General features: G+C 34.9%; 1 protein-coding gene and 1 pseudogene across 27 annotated transcripts in view; both read left to right on the forward strand.

Moving 5' to 3' along the window:
* Window positions 1-12349, forward strand: part of Cadps2 (calcium dependent secretion activator 2) — a 557170-nt gene that overhangs the window by 278168 nt on the left and 266653 nt on the right. The window lies entirely within an intron of this gene.
* LOC147829625 (protein CFAP20DC pseudogene) overlaps window positions 1-12349 on the forward strand; it is a 31205-nt pseudogene continuing 18856 nt past the window's right edge. The window contains exon 1 of the transcript XR_015448635.1: window positions 1-12349. This exon is cut by the window's right edge and continues 18856 nt beyond it. The product of XR_015448635.1 is annotated as a protein CFAP20DC pseudogene (transcript).

The raw sequence follows: 12349 nt of genomic DNA on the forward strand, positions 1-12349 counted from the left end.
TTGGGCAGCCTGTGCATCTCAGAGAGCACAGTGTTGATTTTTTTTGATTCAGATCTAGTAAGGTGGTGCAGTAAGCAATATGTGAACTTTCCACTCACAAATCACATAAAATTATTTATTTATAATTTCCCATGATCCCACTTTACAACTCCAGTATATTAAGTGAAACTAACATAGAAAGGATCTTGGTAGAATTTGGGTGTGTAAAGGTTACATAAAGCTCCTCCTCACCATCTCAATCATTCTTACACGTGTGCTTCTCTGAACACTAAATGTGAATAGTGCCAGGCATCTTGGGCTTCCTGGTGAAAGACAATTGTCATTCAACACATTTCTCCCCATAGGTTAGAAGGATCATCTTCATACCTGAAGTTACGTGTTCTTTATGTTCATTGGAGTTAGCCTAATTAGACAGTACCTCTCAAGGGATTTTTTTTCTTGTTCATCTCTTCTGTTTTCCTGTGAGAAGGTCTTCCTCACATACCTATTAATATTGAATTATTTTTTCCTAGTGTTGGCTCATAATGTAGAATATGATGTATGATCAAAAATTACAATTATATTTAAATTTTAATAAAGATACATTGCCATTATTCACTCTCAAAATACTTTTCCTCTCTTTGAACATACCTGTCTCATTGTTCTTGCCACTTTCCAAAGCAGTTCCGGAAGTTCTCTTTCATGTCTTTGGTTGAGCTGTCGTGGCTGCCTTGGTATCCTGAACTGGTTCAAAACCATAATCTTTCATGGTCATTTTGACATTGTTAAAATCCAGAAGTCACATGGTTCTGGACACAGTTTGTATGGTAGATGAGGACACATCATAACTTTGTTATGAGCCTGGCTTTTTATTGGATGGCACTCAGCACCAGCATTCACTGTATTTTTCGTCAAACCTCATCGGCAGGAAAAACATGCCTTTTGGTAGATTAGTGATCCAATCAGTGCCTCTCTGTGTGGAAGGTTTTCTGCTGTCTTATTTCTGAAAAATTGTAGTGTTCCAAGAAATAGGGTATAAAGCTGTTTTTTGCAGTGTGAATCAGTCTTACCCAGATCTGAGAGCTGTATTCATAGATGGGTTACAGAGAATAACCCCTTTAAATAGCTTTAAAAATTCTGGAAATAATGTATTGCTTTCACAGTGCTAGACATTGAAGGATAATGAAGGAAACATTCTGGCTATTGAAAGGGTTTTTTTCCTTAAAGTTAAGATTTCTATTCATTTCAATTCCTCTTCTCTTTTTTAACCTCTTATATATGTATAATTTTTTTTCCTAGAGATTTTGTAAATTTGCACTCAAATTCCAGATTTTCTCTTTTGTTTCCTTGGTATATGTGTTTCTTAATATGTAAGAGTTATGGTGTGCAGTTTATCTATGTGCTTTTGTATTCATACACTTGTTACCCATTCAGTTAAAGTGTATGTGTAGCATATTGTGACAGAAGAGTCTTGGAAACTTCATATGGTCTTTATGAATTTATGAATCAAGGTTTTTCATTTAAACAATCACTATATTAATTTTGCCTTATTTTCCTGTTATAACTTTTTCAATATCTGAGAAGCCATTTTAAATCTCATGCTATAAGTAATTCTTGAAATTGTTTTAATTTATTTTCTCAGCTGGCAAAATATAAAGCAAAATTGGATACATGAGTGGTATGTTTTCTGCACAACTGCATCTCTTAAGAAAGGTCTTATGCTCCCTTGCATCCTCTCTATCTCCTCCAGAGTTTTCCAGCCTTAGGAGTATTGATATTTGGGCAAAGTGCTTCTTTGTTATGGAGTGTTGTCCTGTTTATGATATTACTGGCAACCCTGACCTCTAGTCATTAGATTATCATAATTTCCTTGGGTCCCATCTCCCAGTCAAGATAATAGAAACTGTCTCTAGACACTGCCAGATGTTTCCTGGAGGAGAGGGTCACATACAAAATCACCCCTGTTTGAGAATCACTGATTTATACTAATGACTTCAGATAAATTCTAATATTATAATATCATTTATGCTTGGTTGAAATGTATGTAAGATCTATCTTAGCAACTTTTCTGTAAATAGTAAATTATTCAAAAGTATAAAGCTTAGTTATGAAAAGACTTATTTAAAATGATTTTAAATATTTGTTATTGGTAATAGTACTGATATGTTATTTCTGGGACTATTTTGTATATATTATGGGACAGAGGCTAAGTAAATTTATATATATATAGTACCACCACCATCAGACTCAAGGCCAGTATTTTTTTTGTCATCCTTTTTTGTCCATAGAATATATCCCTAATATTCTGTGCTATTCAGAAGTGTCCCAGTGCAATAGAAGATAATTTTTTTCTTTTCATCCTAATAGTGAAAACCATGAAGAAATTGCAGTTGTCATTAGGGAGACGTTGTCAACAAATCTATGAGATGATAGTACTCCCCTGAACAAGTAACTAAAAGCCTTATGTGAGCATATCTGCCAGACTTCAGAGGATGCACTCTATTTACATCTTATTAAGTGGCTGTATGATCTGGGATTGTGTACTCTGTAAATCTCAGACCCCTTGTCTGTAAACTGAGTGATGTGAATCAAAATGAAATGAATGCTCTCTGTTATCATTTCTAGTTTGAATTCTGTGTCATTTTGTTATTTGGCTGGTTCCTATTAATGCTTACTCTTCAGACATCCTCCCAGTTACTCTTTCTTGTGGATAGTAGTAATATTGTTTGTAGGTATGTAAGAATCAGACTAACTAAGACCACTCAGCAAGTGCAAAAGTGAGGATTTAAACTCGGGTTTTATGACCCCAGAGTCTGTTCCCTACCTGTTAATGATTGGCTACACCTGAGAGGATGAAGATATTTGAAAGTGATTTAAAGATTATGCTAGGAAACAAGTTCATGACTTAAGGTAGGAATCAAATAGTATTTAAAGTAGTCACTTTAATACTAACAATTTATACATAATATATCCTTTGTTATTTTTATGACTATACAATGACTTGAATCCTGTTAGGAAATCTTCTGGCTGCCTGTTTACTTTTGTGAATGAATTTTATAGTTTTGGTAGTTATTTAACTTACTGAGTGACATTCTTGATTACAACATATATTTTGGAGGTTTACCACAATCATTTGTCAATTTTGGAAATGTTACCAGGAAGAAAAACATTCTTTCTCGTAGTCATGAGAAGAGAGCTGCCTAAGGAAGATCCTGAAAAAGACTAACATTCTGGGGCCCAAGTTTAACTGGTTTGGAGTGGGCCCAGAGAGGAATATTTGAGCTGTTAACAGGCATTCTTGTGTGCATTTGTGTTGAGAGCTCTGCACAAATAATCCCATCGATCCTAATGTGTAGCCAGGGCTAGATCCTAATGACTAAGAGGGATAAGAAATAAAAATCGATGTTAGCATGTAGTGTGGTGAAGTGAGGGCTTAAAAACGTTGGGCAGTTGAAGGTTATGTTCTTTGGCAAGTGCCTCATGTGCAGATTTGTTTTGTAGATGGGAGATGCAAATACCTATTTATGGAAGTGGAGGTGGCATATGGAGATTTTTCATCTGAATTGACGGCCAACGTGCTACTAGGTGCTGAGGACATACCTGGAGGCAGACAGGGATTTTTGTGAGGAAACAATTATGAGTATTCCTAGTAGCTAAAAGAGCTGACTAGTCAAGCACCCAAACATACACAGTTTATCATAAAATGATTTTGTCCTGGAAAACTTAAATAGCAACTATTACCTCACATTGCTATTTGAAATCCAATAATTCTGTGGGACATCTATTAGCAGGCAGTGCAATTTCTATTAAGTCTTTCAGAATGAATTATTCTATGCTATACCTGTGGGTAATTATTTTACTTGCTGAATGATGTTCTTTGGTACAAAATTAAATGTTTGGAGGGTTTACCAAAATAATTTTTAGTTTTAAAAGTTGTTACAAAGCCGTTCTTTCTGCCAGGTGTTAGAAAAAATGTTATTCATAAACTCTGAGTTCATAGCTTTGGTGTCAGATCATCACTATATACAGGAGGATGCTGACTTGTCTACTTCCATGGAAACAGGAAAGCATACAAATCTATTTTCCTATTTAGTGTGAAAGAGTCAGAACATCTTGTTTCTAACTTGATTAAATAATATTCATAGTACCAAAAATGCTAAAAGTTTGCTCATCTCTTTGGTATGTGTTTTGAGAGTCATGATATTCTTGAAATGACTGTTTTCATTTTATGTATCTCTCATTTTTCTCTTTGTTTCAGAATCCTATATTTCTGTGTAATATTTTTTAAAATGGGTGTGTTCATACCTAATATGTTAAAGTGGCATTTATTATTCTTGTTTTATCAATGTGGATACTATGTAGAAATAGGTGGTAGTTAATTTCAAGTGTATTTTAAATATTAAGATAAATCAGCTTTGCTGAACTGATTATTCCATTGAAATGAGCTATTATCTTTCAAGAAGTTTGTTACCTCTTAATGTAGCAAGTAAAAATTAGCTTGTGCATTTCCTTTTTGTCAGACTGCTGCTTCTGTTTGCTTTATTAAGCGTCAGAGAACTCTCTGATGTATTATCAGATAATGCAAAATTTTGTTTCTGAAATTTGACAAGAGAGAAGCTGATATATTCATATAGCTGTATCCTTGGGAGAACAACCCTGTCTTAGGATCTCTAATTTACTGGTCAGTCTAATTCTCCTGTTTTTGTCCCTCTTATTTTCTCAGATATTTATTGTTGTTGTTTTCTTTGTAACTTACTAATTTACATTAAAATGTTAAGGAGTTACACTTTTTAAATCAAATATAGCATGTTTAGCTAGATATTCTATTCATATAGCTGGACCATAAAATTTTAAACACGTCCCTAACTTATCTATAGCTATTGTAGAACTTGTAATTTTAACATATAAAGTGATAGATCACAAATAGACTTAAAAGGGTTTATTGAATATTTAGTCTAATTTTTTTTGCAAATTAGTATACAGTTAAATTCATAAAAATAGCTTTAAGTCTTTGATTAACTCAAACAAACAACCCCTATTTTTAAAAAGTGTAGAAAGAATTTCCAACATTTTATATCTGCATACAAATGGGAAAAGCATTAGAGAATCTGTAGTAAAATCATAATCATAGTATTCTTTTTTATTTTAAAGCAAAATTTAATGTCCAATTTTATTGAAATAGCTCTAGACACCTGCTGCTTTACCTATTGAATTCATACTATTTGCTGCAATATAAAATGGATATTCTGTTACATTTTATGTAAGTCTTAATTCTTCTCCTCAGACGCAGGAGACTTTTGTGTTCTAGAAAAATGATACAACTTTTCTGAAACTGAAAAATCACAGAGAAGATCTCATTCTTAAAGTTTTTCATGCAGCAATTGCTCACAAGAATTTCTAGTCAAATCTCAGTAGCCATCTGGTGACAAAAAAGATGACCACAGACAGGTGAAGGACCAGAAATAATTCATATGTGGAACAAATTCTTTCTAAATATTTTTTCCTAGGAGTAGCTATGTCTGGCTCACAAAAATTGTGCTCTGAGATGTTACAGGCGATGACTTGTTCTGACTTTGAAGGAAAGGAGAGCCAATGACAGCCATCTTTCACTTGTTCACCAGCAAGGTTACTGCTATTCTCTGAGAAGTTAGCAGGGATGCTCAAGGCAGAGGCACTGGAAAATATTTCCTACCTTCTCAACACTGAAAGGGGCCGAGCAAGATATAAATAGCCATCCTCCTTGGGTGGTTCCCTGTAGGTGATTAATGTAGCAGAAGCTGACATTTCACTATTTCCTTGGAATAATAGAGGACTTCCTCTGTCCCAGATGGAACAAATGTTAGGTGTATACACTGCACTAATTCCTTATTTCTAATATAATGTTATTGTATTGTTGTTCTAATTTGCACTTTCCTAAAATTTAGATAATGATGTGGAACATCTTTTTATGTGCATACCTGCCATCTGTACCTATTTTTTGATGAATCTGTTCCAGTATTTTCCTCAGTTTTTAATTGAATTGCTTATTTTCTTATTTTTGAGTTTTCAAAGATCATAATTCAGTGTTTATACCTCCTTTGCCAGATTATATCATATAAATATTTTTCTCCCAGTCTTGGCTTGTCTTTTCATCATCTTCCCAGTGCATTTGAAAGAGCAGAAATTTATAATTTTGATAAAGTTCAGTTTATTGATTTTTCCTTTCATGGCTCTTGCTCTTGGTACTGTATCTAAGAAATCTTTTCCAAACTCAGAGTAGGAATTCTCCTGTTTACTTACAAATTTTTTGTATCAGATTTTATACTTAGGTTCTCTAATTTTTGTTTATTTTTGTGTGTAGAATTACATATCGATCAAAGCTCGTAAGTTTTGCATATTAATAAATTATTCTAGCACAGTTTGTTGAAAAGACTTTTTACAGTAAATTTCATTACCTTGTGTGTTGAAAAATCAAAACTGTCTCATCTATCTGTGATTCTTGAACACTTTATTCTGACGCATTGATCTATTTTCCTGTCTTGATGCCAATATCATACTGCCGGGATTACTTTAGTTTTATCTAAGTCTTGAAATCAGATAATGAGAGTGCCTCCCTTTTCCTGTCTCTCTCTTCTTTCCTTCTTTCCCTTCTTCCCTCCCTGCCTGTATTTGACATCCTTGCCTTGGTCTAATGAATTTTAGAATATGAGATCATGTATTTCTAAAAAAAGAAAGGGGACAGTAATGATTTTGATTTTGATTGAATTGAATCTGTAGTTCAGTTTGGAGTGTGATGGCAAATCTTGTCCACTTGATTGGCTTAAGAGTTTGGTAACGCGTAGTTCTGGGTATTTCTGGTTGGGCCATGGGGCATGAACTTCAGAGTTGTATCTGTCTCCGGCCCCTTTGTCTTCGCTATTCTTCCCCATGCTCTGCTTCCCCTTATGCAGTGAGACACTTTGCTCCACCCTGAACTTGTGTCATGATATTTCTGCCGTGGAGCCCGCTGACCATAGACGAAACCTCTGAAACCTTGAACTAAATTAAACCTCTCCTCTTTTGAGTTTGAGGTGTTAAGTATTCAGTCCTAGTAATATAAAACTGGCCAATACAGGGATAAATAGACATTTTAGCAAAATCGAGTCTTCTCAATGAACACAGTATAGCTCTTCACTTATTTAGGTCTTATTTAATTTTTCATATATATGTCTTATCAGGGTTTTTAGTGTACATGGCTTGCTTTTCTCTTAGCATATTTATCGTTGATTATTCTGTATTTTTTAAAATCTTTTAAACATTTTAATGCCTGAAACTCTTAGATTCTTAGAGTTTATTTTTATCTTGCCTTATTATTGTTTTGAACAAAATCAAAATTGATTTAGGAAAGAAAAATATGATATTGAGTACAAGGATAGTAATATTTTGCATATATGCATAAAAATAAGGTTAAAATTTGTAGCTTCTAGAGCCACCAAAACAAATGGCAGCCAGAGTAGTCACTGGGTTTCTTCTTGGGGAAATTAAAAGCTAAGGGGGAATAGTAGGTAGTTGGAAGTTATTTACTTCTAAAGATATTGATGGGACTGAATTAGCTGCAAAATCTGCTTCCTAAGTAAATGAAACAAATTTTGTATTCAGCTGAATTTTTAAGGAAATCTAGTAAATGGATTATTTTAATTTTTATATATCAATGTGATATTTTATCTATAACTACTTAGGAAACAATTGTTGCTTCCAGCCATTTTTGTTTATTAGTTACTGGAATTTGGAGTTAAAAAGATGCTGTTCTTATTTATCCAGTTTCATCATTTTCCAGATAAAGAAATGATGACACAGAGAGGGAAAATAAATTCTTTATGTTTATAGTGGCACTAAGTGTATTATCATCCCTCAGAGGAAGAGGCCTAGGACATATCATCCATTTTGGCAGTTGCATCTTTCTAGCAGTTTGTGACTCACAGATACCTATCCAGTGAATGTTAGAAGGATGGATGAACAAGTGAATGAATTTCCTAAAGTTTGTCTAATTCATTTTCATTTCTCCTATGCTCAGTTGTGGTAGAAAAGAATTGCTTTTTGCTTGAATGCCTAAAATCCCTATCAAGTTATAATGTAAAGCAGTGATTGTGGAGTGATGCTTAATTTGGATCCTAGTAATAGAGTGTAGTATGTTTCATCTGTATCCTACTTATAATAAAAGCAGGTTGGAACATCCTCAGGTTTCTTCTTCCTTTGGTTATTGCATTAATTAAAAAAAAAAAACTCTGCATCTTGAAATTATCCAAAGCCACTTTTTTAAGGAAAATCTCACTCATTTTATCCATTGATCTGTCGGGGGACAAGGCTCATTCTGTATCTTAGCTATTATGAATGCTGCAATGACTATGAGTCTGTAGATGTCTCTTGAACATACTAATTTCCTTCCCTTTGTGTATATACCTGGAAATGGGATTGCTGAATCACATGTAGTTCTGCTTTAACTTTTTGAGGAGCTGCTACATTGTTTTCCTTAATGGTTTACTAACTGCCTTCCTACCAACAAAGCACAGGAGTTCTTTCTCCAAAATCTTGCCAACATTTATCTTTTGTCTTTCTGATAATAGGCATTTTAACAGGTGTGACATGACAGAGATTGTGGTTTTAAATTGGATTTCTGTGATAATTAATGATGTTGAACATTTTTTTCATATGTAAAATGGAATGTTATTCATCCTTAAAAGACAAGGAAATCTTGTTATATTCAGCAACATTAATGAACCTGGACATTACTCTAAGTGAAATAAGCCATAAAAAACCTGAAAAATGGGCTGGGGATTTAGCTCAGTGGCACCGCACCTGGCTCTCAAGCACAAGGTCATGAGTTTGATCCCTGGTACCAAAAAAACAAAACAAAACAAAACAAAAAACCTGAAAAAGTCAAACTCACAGAAATACTGAATAGAATGATTACCAATGACTTGGGCTTGTAGGGAGTATGGAATAGGGAGAGATTGGTCAGAGGTTACAAAATTTCAGTTGGGATGAGTAAGTTCCAGAGATCTATTGACTAGCATGATGATTATTATTAATAAAAATTTATATTTGCAAAAATTTATTGTCTTTAAAAATTTTACTAAGATATGTCATAACAGATCATAGAGTCCTGACTTATGTGTAAAGTTTAATCATTTTTTTAATAAATGCAGATACTCAAGCATTACTGTAGCAAGTAGAAAGATACCTCAGTTCTACAGTGTTTTTCTCACCCCACATGTTCTTTCATGTGATTCTCCCTATATTAAATGTCCCAAAAAGGCATCTGGAAAGATAGAAATTAAATTAATGGTTATCTGGAGCTGGGAGTGGGAGAGGGTGATGACTAGAGAGGGTGTTAAGCAGGTTGCTACTGGATTAGAGCCACTGTGTCCACACATAGGCCTCTGACAGGAGATGCACCTTGTTCTACTTTTTTACTTAAATTTCCACCATTTTTTTTCTCCTTTCCCTCTTTTTTTTTTTTTTTTTTTGGTACCTGGGATCAAACTTGCGCCCTTGCGGGTTACACAGCAGGCGGCGAAACTGCTGAGCTAAATCCCCAGCCCACAAACTGTTCTTGGAGTTAACTCTAAAGAGAACTTGTCTCTCCTCTTTTTTTTTCTTCCAGTGCCGGAGATCAAACTCAGGACCTTGTGCTTGCGAGGCAGGCACGACAGCACCAATGAGCTAAGTCCCCGGACCCCTTTCCCTCTTTTTTTGAGACAGCTTCACTTGCAGCTGAGACTGACCTCCATCCTACATTTCTTCTAATACACTTGTATTTTTTTTGAAGACACCGTTCCTGTTACTAGTTAGTTTTTTTTTAATTCATTGATTTTATTCATACATTTTAGGTATACCATATGCTGACATTTATTATTGGGAATTTGTACCTTTACATAATCTCTCTTGGTTCTTATTTTTTCCCCATTCCCCTGCCCTCCCTTCAACCCCTCCATCCCTCCCTATTTGCAAAGACTTTATTCCCATTTTTTCCTTTTCTCATATTAATTCCATTCCCTTCTTTCCTTTCCCCTACCCCTCCCACTTCCCCTTCCCCTTCCCCTTTGCCCCTTTTCTTCCTATTTCATGTTATCTGTTATACCTTTTAGTCCTTATTTACACTTTCAGTTTCTCACACCAGAGAAACAATTCAGTATTTACACGTGTGTCCTATTTATTTTGCTTAGAGTATGGCCTCAATGTGCATCCATTTAGCTATAAATGTCTCTAATTTTTCATTTTTTATGGCTGAGTAGTACTCCATTTTATTTTCAAAAAACACATTTTCTTTATCCAGTATACAGTTGATGGGCAATTGGGCTGCTTCCAAGTTTTAGCTATTACAAATTGTGGTGCTCTGAACATGGGTGCACATATAACACTGTGGTATGATTCTTTTAATTCTTTCGGGAAGATACCCAGCAGGGGAATAGCTGGGTCAAATGAGACTTCCAGTCCTAGTTCTTTGAGGTATCTCCATACTGATTTCCACAGTGGCTGCACCAGTCTACACTCCCACCAGCAGTGGAGCAGGGTTCCTCTTTCCCCACAGCCCCGCCAGCATTTGTTATTGGTTGATTTCATGAGAGCAGCCATTCTTTCTGGGGTGAGGTAGAATCTCAGCATTGTTTTCATTTGCATCTCTCAAAGGACCAGTGATATTGAACATTTTTTCATATATTTATTTGCTATTTCTACTTCTTTGTCTGACAAATGTCTGTTCATTTCAGATGCCCATTTTCAGATCTGTTCTTTAAATTTAGGAGGTCTGATCTTTTAAAGTTTTTTATAGATTCGAGATAGTAGGCCTTTGTCTGAGGAACAGCAGGTGAAGATTTTTTCCCACATTGTGGGTTGTCTCTTCACACTGCTGATGGTTTCTCTTGCTGTGCAGAAGCTTTTTAATAAGAAGAGATCCCACTTGTTGATTGTTTGTGCTAGTTCATGAGCAACTGAGGTTTTGTTCATAAAATCTTTTCCTACACCAATGTCTTCAAGAGTTCTACCCAACCTCTCTTCCAGCCAGTTCAATGTTTCTGTTTTAATATTTAGATCTTTAATCCTTTTCAATTTTAGTTTAGTGCATGGTGAGAGATATAGGTCTAGTTTTAATCTTTGGCAAGTTGAAACCCAGTTTTTCCAGCACCATTTATTAAAGAGGCTATCTTTCCTCCAGTGAGGGTGTTTGGCTCCTTTGTCGAAGATGAGCTGGCCGACTGTGTCTGGCATTGTTTCTGCATCTTCTATTCTTTTCCCCTGGTCCTCAGATCTGGTTTTTTTTTGCCAGTACCATGATGTTTTTATCACAGTAGCTTTGTAGTATAGTTTCAAGATGGGGGTTGCGATACCCCCTACCATGTCTCTCTTGCCTAGAATTGCTTTTGCTATTCTAGGTCTCTTCTTGTTCCAAACGAATTTATGGATTGTTTACTCAAGGTCCTTGAAGTATGCTTCTGGGATTTCAATTGGGATTGCATTTGGAAGTATGGCCATTTTCACTATGTTGATTTTTCCTATCCAGGAGCAAGGAATGTCTTTCCATTTTCTGATATCGTTTTCAGTCTCTCTTTTCAGAGTGCTATAGTTTTCAGAGAAGAGGTCTTTGATTTCTTTTGTTACGTTGATTCCCAGGTATTTCAGTTTTTTGGATGCTGATGTGCAAGGAATTGTTTGCCCTATTTCTCTCTCAGTGAGTCTGTTGTTCATGTAGAGGAAAGCTATTGATTTTTGTGTGCAGACGTGTATCCAGCTACTCTACTAAATTTGGTTATTAAGCCTAGAAGACTTTTGGTGGCATTCTTGGAGTCTTCTATGTAGAGTATCATGTCATGTGCAAATAATGACAGTATGACTTCTTCATTTCCTATCTTTATTCCTTTTACCTCCTCTTCTCTCTTAAGATAATTTGTGAGTACAGATGGCCCAGCTTGATAATGTGGAACAGTCTCCTTAATCCTGCCTGATGTCTTAACTTCTCTTTGCCATTTAAGGTAACAGATTTACATGTGCTGGGAATTAGGACAAGAGTAACTTTGGGAGGGCAGTATTCTACCTATACATTACAGAAATGGAAGGATGAAACTTCTATAAATTTTTAAATAATGATAAATAAATGGCATGTAAATTCTTGAATTTATTATTGTCATTTTGTGTTATCAAATTTTGCCACTACTTTATTTGGTAAACCTCTTTTTAGTTTCAATAAAGCATCCATATTAGAAATTTATTTTTATTTTTAATTTTTTAAAGCATCCATCTATCCATTTATCTTTCCAAAGAACCAGGATTTGTTTTGAGTCTGTTCAACAGGGTATAAGGAGAATAAGGGTTAAGAATCTAGAAAACAATCCTAACATTCATATGCAACCAGAAC

This window comes from Heterocephalus glaber, unplaced genomic scaffold (assembly GCF_053883595.1).
Source record: "Heterocephalus glaber isolate CG9 unplaced genomic scaffold, H.glaber_assembly_v1.0 deba00000546, whole genome shotgun sequence".
Taxonomy (NCBI): Eukaryota; Metazoa; Chordata; class Mammalia; order Rodentia; family Bathyergidae; genus Heterocephalus; species Heterocephalus glaber.